At 37.0% G+C, this 13,139-nt stretch overlaps 1 protein-coding gene across 3 annotated transcripts in view; it reads left to right on the top strand.

The window, feature by feature from the left end:
• KLHL13 (kelch like family member 13) overlaps nucleotides 1-13,139 on the top strand; it is a 246,011-nt gene that overhangs the window by 19,173 nt on the left and 213,699 nt on the right. Inside the window, exon 2 of one of the 3 annotated variants that reach the window (XM_037050178.1) lies at nucleotides 4,693-4,765. The exons of the other annotated variants lie outside the window; for them this stretch is intronic. The gene's annotated coding sequence lies outside the window, so the exon portion shown is untranslated. The remainder of the gene's footprint in view (nucleotides 1-4,692; nucleotides 4,766-13,139) is intronic. 3 annotated transcript variants of the gene reach the window in all.

The raw sequence follows: 13,139 nt of genomic DNA, 5'->3' as shown, positions 1-13,139 counted from the left end.
TCAAAGACAAAACATGATATATACCATGTATTCCCATGATAACTAACATAAAAATGTCAGTGTTTTCTAAATGGCAAAATAAGCCCAAGCAGCAAGCTTGTAATATTAGTAATGTGTATGTATTAGTAATGATATACTGCAGATAATTGTATGAACTATCATGTTATGCCAATAAACTAAAAATTCCTGAAGTAGCTGAGAACATGGTAGTAGCTGCACCATCAGGCCTTGGTATTTTGCCAGTCATTCAACAAATGTAAAGTGGTATGAACCCTCCCAATGCATTTGGAAACCATTTTGTTAAAAAATGGTTTTGTAGTAATCTAAAATATAATATTGTAGTTTGGCAAAGAGAGAATAAAAAGCAGAGATCCATACTATATTAAACTTTGTGTGAACATGAAAAGCATAGGGAAGAACCTTTACCTTATGTACCTCTGAGAAAATTCTGACCTTGTGTAGACAAACAATAAAGCTTGCCCATGGAGCAAGGTTTGTTATTTCAGCAGTAGAGTAGTTCCCCCTTATCCATGTGGGATATGTTCTGAGACCCCAACCCAGGTGGGTGTCTGAAATCACAGATAGTACCAAATCCTGTACTGTATATAACTATGTTTTTTCCTATATGTATATACATACCTGTGGGAAAATTAGGGGACAGAAAGAGATTAGCAACAATAACTAATAATAAAATAGAACCATTATAACAATATACTGTAATAAAAGTTACATGAATGTGGTCTTGCTCTCAAAATATCTTATTGTAGTGTACTCACCTTTTTTACTTAAAGGAGGTGCTTTACAGCTTCTCTTTCTCATATCTACTATTTCCAGTATGACTACTTTTGTGCTTTGGAGCCATTATTAAGTAAAATAAGGATTGCTTGAACACAAATACTGTGGTACAGAGACAATCAATCTGATTACTAAGAGGACTAAGTGACTAACAAGGCAGGTAGTATATGCAGCATGGAGCTGCCAGGCAAAGGGATGAGTTTTATTCTAGGCAGGATTGAATGGGATTGAGCGGGATTGAGTGGGATGGTGCAGGATGGTGGGAAATGGTGTGAGACAGCATGAGATTTCATCATACTACTCAGAGTGGAGCACAACTTGCAATTTATGAAATGTTTATTTTTGGAATTTTCCAATTAATGTTTTTGGTCCGTGATTGACTGCGGATAACTAAAGCCTCAGAAAGCAAAACTATGGATAAAGTGGTGGTACTACTGTGTATCTTATTTGTATAGTTAGGAATGAGTTTATTTCTTTAAGGGTAATAAATGTGTGGATATGAAAGCCCATGGATGAGCTTCAATTAGACTTTTAAAACTCTCTAAGTTTACAGCTTCAGAAACAGTATTGAATACAATTTTTACTCTTGTCATTTTTTTCTCCTAAAATTAGGGAAATTTCTAATTAAATGAAGGTTTATTTATGTTGATTTGAGCCTGTCATATTTGTAAAACATATTTAGGGAACCTACTCAAAAAGGATTTGTTTCAGCCTTGACCAGTGTGATTCAGTTGGTTACATGGTGTCTCGCAAAGGGAAAGGTCACTGATTTCATATCTGGTCAGGTCACATACCTAGGGTTTGGTCCTGGTCAGGGTGCATATAAGAGGAAACCAATCAATGTTTTTCACATAGATATTTCTCTCCCTCTGTTTGTCCCTTCCCGTCCTTCTCTCTGAAAATAAATAAGTAAAATCTTAAAAGGAATTTATTTAAGATGATATACAATTATATGTGTAAATATGCATATTATAATATCTTTGTATTTCAACATAAGTTAAAATTAACTTTATGTTGGCTTTTGAACATTCAAAGCATTTAAAAAAATAAAAGGTATTCTGTGATTCCTTTTTTCCTATTCTGTTAGGAAGTTAGGTGAACTTTAGCTCATCATATTCTCCTTATGCCTATCTGACAACATCAAAATCTGTAACCACTAATTTTTGACATCATACACCTTTATAAGGCTTACTGTCATGATATTGTAGGGAAGTCATGCTATTGAATTTGCCTTTAAGATATATGAAATCATTTCTCATGATTTCCTACTTCTAATCTATTGAAAATATTTTTTTGTTCTAGTTCCCAATCTGATTGAAATCCTTAATGAAATAATTTGCACTGTAGGATAGAAATTCAATAGAAATCATTCAATAGAAATCAGGACATTTCCTATCTATTCATTATATAAAACAGTAGTGTTAAGTTATATAAAAACTTAAGCATTGTGGAGTTAGTTATATGCAAGGTCTCTCCAGAACAATTCCAGCCATTGTTAATATAACAAGAACAGTTTGCGTAGCATTAATGTAACCTGGCAGCCAAGGAAAGTGGACTGGAATGTGCATGTGTGACTTCACTGTACTAGTCGGTGGGGGTGGTAGATGCCATTGAGTGAGCATGGGTACTGTGTGGCCATCACATTTGAAATGACTAAGTGAGTAAAGCAACAAATATGTATCAAACTGCATTAAACTTGAACATTCCTCTCTGGATGATTGAGAAGGCTGCAGCCATGGGCATCTGGTGATTGGCAGCTTCATTACAAGAACTCACCTGCTCATGCATCACGTCTCACGGAGAGGTTTGAGGGGAAACATCAAATCACCCAGGTGAATCAGCCCCCTACAACCCAGATTTGGTGCCCTGTAACTTCTGGCTTTTCCCAATATTAAAATAACCTTTGAAAGGGAAGATATTTCAGACCATCAGTGAGATTCAGGAAAATATGACAAGACAGCTGATGGTGATTGGGAGAACTGTGTGAAGTCCCAAGGTGCCTACTTTGAAGGGGACTGAGGCATCACTGTCCTATGCACAGTGTTTCTTGTATCTCATATCTTCTTCAATAAATGTCTCTATTTTTCATGTTACATGGATGTATACTTTCTGGACAGATGTCATATAGTGTACTTGTGGTTAAGAATGAGGACTCTAAGCCTGACTTAAAAGCAGACTTAGTTGCTTGCTACTTATGTATTCATAAGCACATTACTTCTTTCCCTTGAGTCATGGTTTCATCATCTTAAGTGGAGAAAACAAGGATTTTGTAATAAATTTGATAATGTATTATGTTTAGACCTTACCTAGAATATCAAGAGATTCAATGAATGCTAGCTATTATTATTTGATACAAATTGTATTATTTGATTTTTAAATTAAGTTGGCAGTTAGGTTCAAATTTATTTATCTTGTTTATTGTATTTTTTCCACTACCATTTATCCCCCTTATACCCTCTGTCACCTCCACTCAACTCCCTCCCCCCCCTCCCACAATCACCACACTGTTGTCTGTGTCCATGAGTCCTTTTCTTTTTTGCTTGATTCTTCCACCCTGCAACCACCCCCAGAGCTGTCATCTATTCTTCATCTATATGAGACTGTCTCTATTTTGTTTGTTAGTTCAGTTTGTTCATTAGATTCCACATCAAATTTATTTTTTTCACAAGCCAGGCAGTGAAAGACAAATACCGTATGATCTCACTTTTAACAGGAACCTAAACAACAAAACAAACAAGCAAGCAAAATATAACCAAAGACACTGAAATAAAGAACAGGCCGACAGTGACCAGAGTGGAGAGGGGAGGGAATTTCAGGGGAAAAGGGGAAGGGTTTGCAGGAACAAGTATAAAGGACACATGGACAAAAACTAAGGGGGGTGGAAATGGGAAGAAGGTGGGGAGCACTCGGGGGGTGAGCTGGGATGGGAGTGAAAAACAGAAAACTGTACTTGAGCAACAATGAAATAAATTTAAAAAATAAAAATAAAGACCCATTTTTTTTCAGTTATTGTTACCTAAGGTAAATGTCTACAGAAGAAGAAATACTGAAAGAATGAAGTGTAAGTGACATCACCAATTCAATCATTATGAAGCAATACAGGGTATTTTTAGCAGGAAAATTACTTGTTATCAATTATTTGGACAAATACTTAAAGAAAATGATTATCATGCTCAGTGGAACAAGTCAGTCAAAGACAAATACCATATGATTTCACTCATATGTAGAGTCTAAGGGACAAAATGAACTGACAAACAAAATAAAAACAGAGGTATGGACACATGGAACAGACTGACAGCTGTCAGAGGGGATGGTGGGAGGACTGGATGAAAGAAGGTGAAGGGATTAAGCAAAACCACCCACATGTATACATATATACATATCATTCACACACACACACACAAAACACAGACACAGACAACAGTGAGGTGGTAGCCAGAGAGAAAGGGAAGTGAGCTGGTGGTGGAGGCGGGCAAAGAGGGTGGAAATGGGGATGAAAGAGACTTTGGGGCAATGGGTGCAGAATGCAGTGTGCAGATGATGTTTTGTCATGTTGTACACTTGAAACCTGTATGGTTTTGTGAACCAATAAATTCAATTAAAAAATAAAACATGAGTACCACAGTCTGAATGATTTTCCCTTTAACTCTAATTAGGATTTGTTTTATATTTCTTCAGTATTAGATAAAGATGGCCTGCTTTTGATTACACTTTGGAAAAGCTTTATTTTGAAGGAATTATTGATTCACAGGAAACTTCACTTTGTACAAAGATAGTACAAAGTTTGTTGTACTCTTCACTCAGTTTTCTTCAGTATAAGCATAGTACATTATCAAAGCTCAAAAGTTGACATTGTTATGATGTTTCTGTATCATTCTATACCATTTTATCGTATAGATTTTTGAACCCACCTCTACCATCAAGATATAGAACTGTTCTATCACCACAAAAATAATCTAGAGAACTCAAGGTAAGGAAGAAAAAATCTATCACATATACCCATATTTTTCTAACAATGTTGATTTTACTTCCTGGTGTTCCAAGATTCCTTCTTTTATCATTTCCTTTCAGTTTCCAGAACTTCCTTTAGCCATTCTTTTAAAGTAGGTCTGCTGGTGATAAATTCTTTGTTTCCCCTCATCTGAGAAGGTCGTGATATCCTCTTCATTTCTGAAGGATATTTTCATTGGATATAGGATTCTGAGTTGACAGCTCCTTTTTCCCACCACTTGAGAAATCTTGTGTGTCTCATACTTATGGCCTCCAGTGTTTCTGATGAAAAAATCTGTTGTCCTGTGAATTCTTTTCCTCTGTAGATGAAGTATCATTACTCTTTTTCTGACTTCAACATTTTTTTCTTTGTCAGGTTTGATGATAACATGTCTTTGGGTAGATTGCTCCAGATTTATTCCACATGGGATTTACACAGCTTTTTGAATGTGTAGATAAACAAACAAACAAATAAATAATTCCCCCCCAACATTTGGGGAGTTTTCAGTCTTTAATAGTTTAAGAAGTTTTTTACTCCACCCTCTATTTCTATTCTGGGACTCTGATGGCACAAATGTTAGATCTTTTGTTCTTGTCCTCTATTTCTTTGTTTATTGTCTTTTTCTCTCTTGTTCAGTTTGGGTAACTAATATTGTTCTATTTTTCGGTTTGTGAAACCTATTTTATGTGTGAGTATTTTATTTCAGTTACTGTATTTTTCAGTTTTAAAAGTTCCATTTGGTTCTTCTACCTTTTATTTCTTTATTGAGATTTCCTATTTATTTGCTGAGAGTGTCTTTTAATTTATTTCAATCATGTTCATAATTGCTGTTTTTTTAAAATTTAATTCTTGTTCAAGTACAGTTTTCTGTCTTATATTTCCCAGTCCTGCCCACCTAAACATTGAAACATTATTCATTGAAACATTTTTATGATGGCCGCTTCCAAAGTTTTTCAGGTAATTTTAACATCTCTGTCATCTTGGTGTTGACATCTATTGAATCTTTTGTCACATAGCTTGAGATCTTTCTGATTGTTGGTATGGCAAGTGATTTTTTGATGGAGGTTCTTTTGAGTATTATGTCATGAGATTCTGGATCTTTTTGAAACTTTCTGTTTTTAGCTGGTTTCTTCTGTTGTCACTTTGTCAGAGGATGGGAGGACACTTGACCTCTTTTGACACTTAAGGGGTGGATGTATAAGGGGTTCAGGTACTGGTTCCCCACTAGGCCTTCAGTGATTCTTCTGACTGGAAGGGGTAGGAGTACCTTGTTACTGTTCCCTATGTAGCCTCCACTGACACCATGAAGGGGATGGCCACATTACCTCTGGGCAGTGGGGAAACTCCTCATTTTCCATTAGGCTTTCTCTTATACCACCACAGCCCGGAAGGGGAGGCATGCCTCATTACAGCCGTGTGAGTGTGGAAGTTTAAGCTCCTGATTGTCTTTGGTGATGTGAGTGTAGTCACATTTTTTTTCTGTGGTATTAGGCTAGAATTTTGTCTCAAATTGTTCTGTCTTGCGAAGCTGTCCCTTTCCTGGTCCTTTGTCTAGAGAGCAAACTTAGGGCTGGTTTTCCTTTGTGCTCAAATTCATTTCTAGGTTGCCAGCTTCTTCAGCTTTATGAGGCTGTCAGAAAACCCAGGGAACTCACCATTATAATGTTCCTTGTGTTCTGAGGTCCCTAGTCAATATTCCTATTCTCTCCAGTTTTAGAGCATTCTTGTGTTTGTTTTATATATCATATTCATGGTTTTTAGCTTTGCCTTGTGGGGGGAACTGGGAAAAGGATATCCACTTCATTTTTCCAGAAGCAGAAGTTTGACTTACTTTTTTTTGTAGTAGAATTTATTTATTTTTTCTTTCTTTTTAAATTTTTTTAAAATTAATTCTTGTTCAAGTACAGTTTTCTGTCTTATATTCCCCGCCCTACCCCCCAGAAGTTTGACTTATTAATGGCCTTTCTGAATTCTTGTTAGTTATTAAGACTTAATTACATCTGAAAAGTTGAAAGTGGAGATTTCTCCTAATCCTCATTAATGAGACATTTTGGGTTTACATGTCATCTTGCTACTTTGACAGTAATATTATTTAAATATATCTTTAACATTTTTTATTTTAATTGTTGTTCAAATACAGTTTTCTGTCTTTTACTCCCATCCCAGCTCACCCTCACAGCGCTCCCCACCTCCCTCCCATTTCCACCCGTCCCCTAGTTTTTGTCCGTGTCCTTTATATTTGTTCCTGTAAACTCTTCCCCTTTTCCCCTGAAATTCCTTCCCCTCTCCCCTCTGTTCACTTTCAGCCTGTTCTCTATTTCAGTGTCTTTGGTTATATTTTGTTTGTTCGTTTGTTTGTTTTGTTGTTTAAGTTCCTGTTAAAGGTGAGATCATATAGTATTTGTCTTTCACTGCCTGGCTTATTTTGCTTAGCATAATGCTTCCCAGTTCCATCCATGCTGCCACAAAGGGTAGGAGTTCCTTCTTTCTTTCTGCTGCATAGAATTCCATTGTGTATATGTACCATAGTTTCTGATCCATTCACTTACTGATGGGTACCTAGGTTGCTTTGAGCACTTGGGTATTATAAATTGTGCTGCTATGAACATTGGGGCACATAGGTTCTTTTGGTTTGGTGTTTCAAGGTTTTAGGATATAATCCTAGCAGTGGAATTGCTGGATCAAAAGGCAGATCAATTTTTAGTTTTCTGAGAAAATTCCATACTGTTTTCCATACTGGTTGTACCAGTCTGCAATGCCACCAACAGTGCACTATGTAGCAATATTTCTTTAGTTTGTAAGGCATAGTGCTAAATCGAAGAAACATGTATTACACAGACAAGAGTCTATTATACATTTAACTATTTACATATATATATATATATTTTTTTTTATTGATTATACCATTACAGTTGTTCTATTCCTCCCTTCATTTCCCTCCACCTGCACGCTCCCTCCCCCACCATTCTCCCCCCCTTAGTTTATAACCACGTGTCTCAACTTCTTTAGATTCTATATTTCCCCCACTATTCTTGCCCTCCCCCTATCTATTTTCTACCTACCATCTATGCTATTTTATGTGCCTTCTCCCCACTTCTCCTCCTCCCACTCCCCTGTTGCTAACCCTCCATGTGTTCTTCATTTCTATGGTTCCACTCCTGATCTAGCTGTTCTCTTGGTTTGCTTTTGTTTTAGGTGTGGTTGTTAATAACTGTGTGTTTGCTGTCCTTTCACTGTTCATATTTTTCATCTTCCTTTTCTTATATAAGTCCCTTTAGCATTTCATATAAGGGCTTGGTGATGATGAACTCCTTGAACTTGACCTTATCTGAGAAGCACTTTATCTGTCCTTCCATTCTAAATGAAAGCTTTGCTGAATAGAGCAATCTCGGCTGTAGGTATCTGGATTTCATGACTTGGAATACTTCTTTCCAGCCCCTTCTTGCCTGGAAGGTCTCTTTGGAGAAATCTGCTGACAGTCTGATGGGTATTCCTTTGTAGGTGATTGTCCCCTTATCCCTTGCTGCTTCTAGGATTCTCTCCTTCATTTTAACCTTGGCTAATGTAATGATGATGTGCCTTGGTGTGTTCCTTCTTGGGTCCAACTTCTTTGGGACTCTCTGAGCTTCCTGAATTTCCTGGAAGTCTATTTCCTTTGCCAGACTGGGGAAGTTCTCCTTTATTATCTGTTCAAATAAGTTTTCCACTCGTGGCTGTTTCTTTCCCCCTTCTGGTACCCCTATAATCCGGATGTTGGAACGTTGAAAGATGTCCTGGAGGTTCCTAAGCCTCTCCTCATTTTTTTGAATTCTCATTTCTTCCTTCTGGTCCATTCCATTGATTTGAGTCCCAGTTTCCTTTCCATCGCTATTGGTTTCCTGGACATCTCCCTTCATTTCAATTAGTTTAGCCTTCGTATGTTCCTCTAATTTGTGACTATAATCTACCAGTTCTGTGAGCATCCTGATAAATAGTGTCTTGAATTGTGCTTCTGAGAGGCTGGCAATATCTTGGTCACTTAGAGTTATTGGCTCTGGGACTTTGAGTTCTTCTTGTGCCATCTTTTGGGCTTTTCGTGCCTGTTCCTAGCAGGATCGGAGCCCTAAAGTGTTCACTAGAGCAGGGCAACTAAGTCGCTGGGTTGTGATGCTGTATGTGGGGGCGGGGTCAAAGAGGGACAATGGCTTCCCTCTGCCGCCTGCTGCCAAGGCCCCCACCAGCGCCGCAGCCACCACCGTCACCAGGCCCACGCACCTCGCTCCACTGCACGCGAGTGTGCCACCGCTGTCAGCCCTCCACCACTGGGTTCGCCCCCTGGGGCCTGCGTGGTCCGCCTCACTGTGCGCGAATGTGCGACCGGGGTCAGTCTGCCCCACACCCCGACTAGGTCCGGGCTGCCTGCACGCCTAGGTCGGGGGACCTGTCCTGCCCGACCCAGCTCCGCTGCTGGCTCCCCCTCTCTTACTGTCCCCGTTGAACGGTTCGTAGTTGTCGGACTTCCGTATAATTCTGTTTTGTGGTCTTTGGGTGTGTCCTAGTTCTCCAAACCTTTGTTGTATTCAAACTTGGTTGTGGGAGAAGGCACAGTGTTTCCACCTATGCCTGCATCTTGGTGGAAGTCCTAGTTATATATTTTTAAAAAACCTGTTTATGGTAAGGGGAGTACAAGTGGACAGTTGTATAGATGGAAGATCTCACAGATAAGATCTTGGAGTCAGGATGGAAGACTAGTGTCATACTGAATTTAGTAATGTAATTATAATCCTTAAGTAATGATTAACCTTGCATGTTATTGCAGCGTCAGTTAACTAACAAGCACATAACTTTTGTTAAAATTACTTGTATAGACATATAATAGTGGTACACATTATTGTTTTAATGCCTTGAAACAGCAAATATAGATTGGATTGATTGAAAAGCTTTCTGCTTTAACAATACATTTTCTCACTATGATAGTATCTCACTGTGATTTTACTTTCTCTTTTCTGTTATATTACTCTTAAGGGAGTTAGAGAGCATGATTTTGTAATAATAGCAGTGGCAAAGCTTCCCCTTCCTTTTAAGTTGAAGTCCACTGATAAATGGGTAGAAAGGTCCATTGATGGCCACATAGATAAAATTTAACTTAGGATAATAAAATATTTAGAGGTGAATGCAGCCATATATATCAACCCTCTCAGTTTAGAAAAGAAACTGAAGTCTAGAGATGTTGAGAGATATTATGGGAAGGGGAACAAGCTACTTAGAAAGAACTGGGGCTTGAACTCAGATTATCTGATTCTGGGGCCATTGTGTTTTTCATTAGCTGGTTCAGTGAGGGAGAGTCAGACCAGGAGCCCACCTTCAAAGAGTCTAGTGGGGAGGCAGCAATGGCAAAAGTAGCTATAATATATAGTAGAAAGTAACCATTCTCATAAAAGAATGTCAGATAATGTTTTGTAAAATATAATTATTCAACAGTTTAAAAATATACTTCAATTCTCTGCTATGAATATCTAAAGAAAAGAAGTCAGAAATCTTATTTCCAGACTGTTTTTGAGAAAAACATCCCTGAATTTATTGGTTTTTATTTTGAAAAAATATATACTTATAGTATAAAAATGTGGATAATGATGCCTGGTTTAGAATTTTCATAATTTATTTACCCCAAAAGACTTTTGTAATATAAATAAATAGATAATAAATAAGTACCCACAAGTTATATATGTATAATTTACAGAATAGATTCATTAAAAAGAAGTATTAAAGAGCTAGATACCACCTTATTATAAGGGAGATTGTCTAATCAAGCTATATGCAACAATGGGATGGGCCATCTCAGAGTACAGAGAGTTCCTGTCACTGAAAGTACTCAAGGAACCACTAGTTGATCTCTTGGTAGGGATTATAGTTTAAAGGGGAATTAAGCATTTTATAGGTGGTGATCTATTAAGTTTCCTTTCAATGTAAAATTTTCGTTATTTAAATTATTTTAGTTGCTGCCTAAACTTAGGAGATACAAGCATAATTTATATATTTCATTTTTCTTATTTTCTACAGGAGAAATGCTTTATTATCTGATTTTTAGAGTGCTAAAGTGTCATGTCTAATAGTAAAAATAAAGTATGTTTTTGTGGAGCAACATTCTCATTATGTTAAGATTATATTACATTAGCATCTCATCAAATCTGTGTTTAATCACAGGTGCATATAGGACTCACATTTTAGTACATACCTCATGGACTAGAATAACTTAAGCAGAAGACTAGATTTAACCTACAAGCTAGAGATTTCCTCCTATAGTAGGATGTAAATGTGTTTTCACTTCCTAGTTGTGGTCAATACAGTATTATTAAATGTTCCTTCTCCATGTAGATATTTTTAGGTACTTTTTAGTCTTTATTGTAAGAGTAATACATATACATGGCAAAGCACTTAAAACTCAAAAAATACCCGTGAATTATTAGTCTTCTCTTCTTAGTGGCAGCAATTGTTGTTTTTTTTTGTCTGTATACTTGTGGGTGTTTTTTATGTAAATAAAAGCATATGTGTATATAATCTATTAAATGAAAGTGAGAGAACACAGTATAACTGCTCTATTCTGCTTTAAAAAATAATACAGATCTTTGTATATTAGGACACAGAAACCTATCTTATATAATTAAAAAAGTTGAGATATAATTTACATATCATAAAATTTACCCTTTTCAATTGTACAATTGAGTATTTTTTTAAATGATCACAAGGGGATGGAGGGATGGTAATAAGAATAATAAACAATAAAAATTTAAAAAAATGATCACAATGTTGTGCAACCATTATCACTATCTAACTCAGAACATTTTCATGGATAGAAACCCTGTACCCATTAACAGACACTTGCTATCTCCTTTCTTACCCAGTCCCTGGCAATCACTAATCTGCTTTCTGTCTCTATGGACTGGCTTCCTCTGTACATATCATGTAAATGGAATCATACTGTATGTGGACTATTGTGTCTGGCTTCTTTTAGTTAGCATAATGTTTCCAAGGTTCCTTTCTGTTATAAAACATAAATCAGTACTTAATTCCTTTTATGACTGAATAATATTCCATTGTATACCCACATATACAAATGTATATCCAGAGATTTTGCTTGTAAAATATTCCCCTCTTACATGCACTCTCACTTTCCATGACTTCAGTTACCCGAGGTTAACTGTGGTCTGAAAATATTAAATGGTAAAATTCCAGAAATAAACAATTCATAAATTTTAAATTACGTGCAGTTCTGAGTAGCATGATGAAATCTTGTGCTGTCTGGTTCTGTTCCACTTAGGATATGACTCATCCCTTGGTCCAGCTATCCACACTGTATCTATTCCCCGATGGTTGGTCACTTAGTAGCCCTCTATGTTATCGGATCTGCTGTTTCTGTATTGCAATGCTTGTATTCAAGTAACCCTTAGTAGCCTGATGCTATACATCACAATGCCTAGGGCATTCTCCTCACTTCATCTCATCATGTAGGCATTATATCATCTCATCATCACGAGAAGAGTGAGTACAGTCCAATAAGGTATTCTAAGAAAGAGACCACATTCATATTACTTTTATAATAGCATATTGTCACAATTGTTCTACTTTATTATTAGTTTTTTTGTTAATTTCTTGCTGTGCATTAAACTTTATCACAGGTATGTATGTATAGGGAAAAAGCAGTATGTATAGAGTTCAGTACTATCTGTATTTTTACACATCTACTGGGAGATCTTAGAAAGTATCCCCCCAGGACAAAAGGGGACTATAGTACACAAATTTGCACAGATTTGCATTCATTTGTATCCATAGTGTTGAGAGGAAACAGCAGTCTATCTCTTGTAGGGTCTACTTCTGAAGATACCTCCTTAGAGCATGCTCCCCATAATATAATAGCACATAATATGTAACTTTTTTTCTATTTCCAATGCACCCTCTACTTCTTTAGTCTCAGGCGTTTGTTCATCACGTTCTCTCTTTCTGGGATATACTTTTACAATCCCACTTTCTCCACCACAAGGCAGTGATTTAAAACCCATCCATCTTTAAGGACCAGCCCCAAACTTCCTCAATTGCACAAACTGAAGCCATTACTCCCTGTGGATTTCCCCTGCATGCTTCTTAGCTTTCTCTTACAGAATTGATTACAATCTTCTTTAACCATAGATGTTTGATCACTTTCAGTTTTAAATTCCTCAAGAGCAGAGGCCTACCCTTGTTCATCTTGGAGCCACCACTGTAGCTAGCAGTGTACAGTAAGGTCTCAGCACTTTCACTGAACTTTATCTGTAATCAAGTGTGTTACAAGATTCTAGATCAAACCAAGAAGAAACACAGAGGTAGCCAAGGAAAGCAG

Source organism: Sturnira hondurensis, unplaced genomic scaffold (genome assembly GCF_014824575.4).
Source record: "Sturnira hondurensis isolate 20B ecotype Veracruz unplaced genomic scaffold, ASM1482457v3 Scaffold0006566, whole genome shotgun sequence".
Lineage (NCBI taxonomy): Eukaryota > Metazoa > Chordata > Mammalia > Chiroptera > Phyllostomidae > Sturnira > Sturnira hondurensis.
This window is presented reverse-complemented; position numbering and strand designations above follow the sequence as displayed.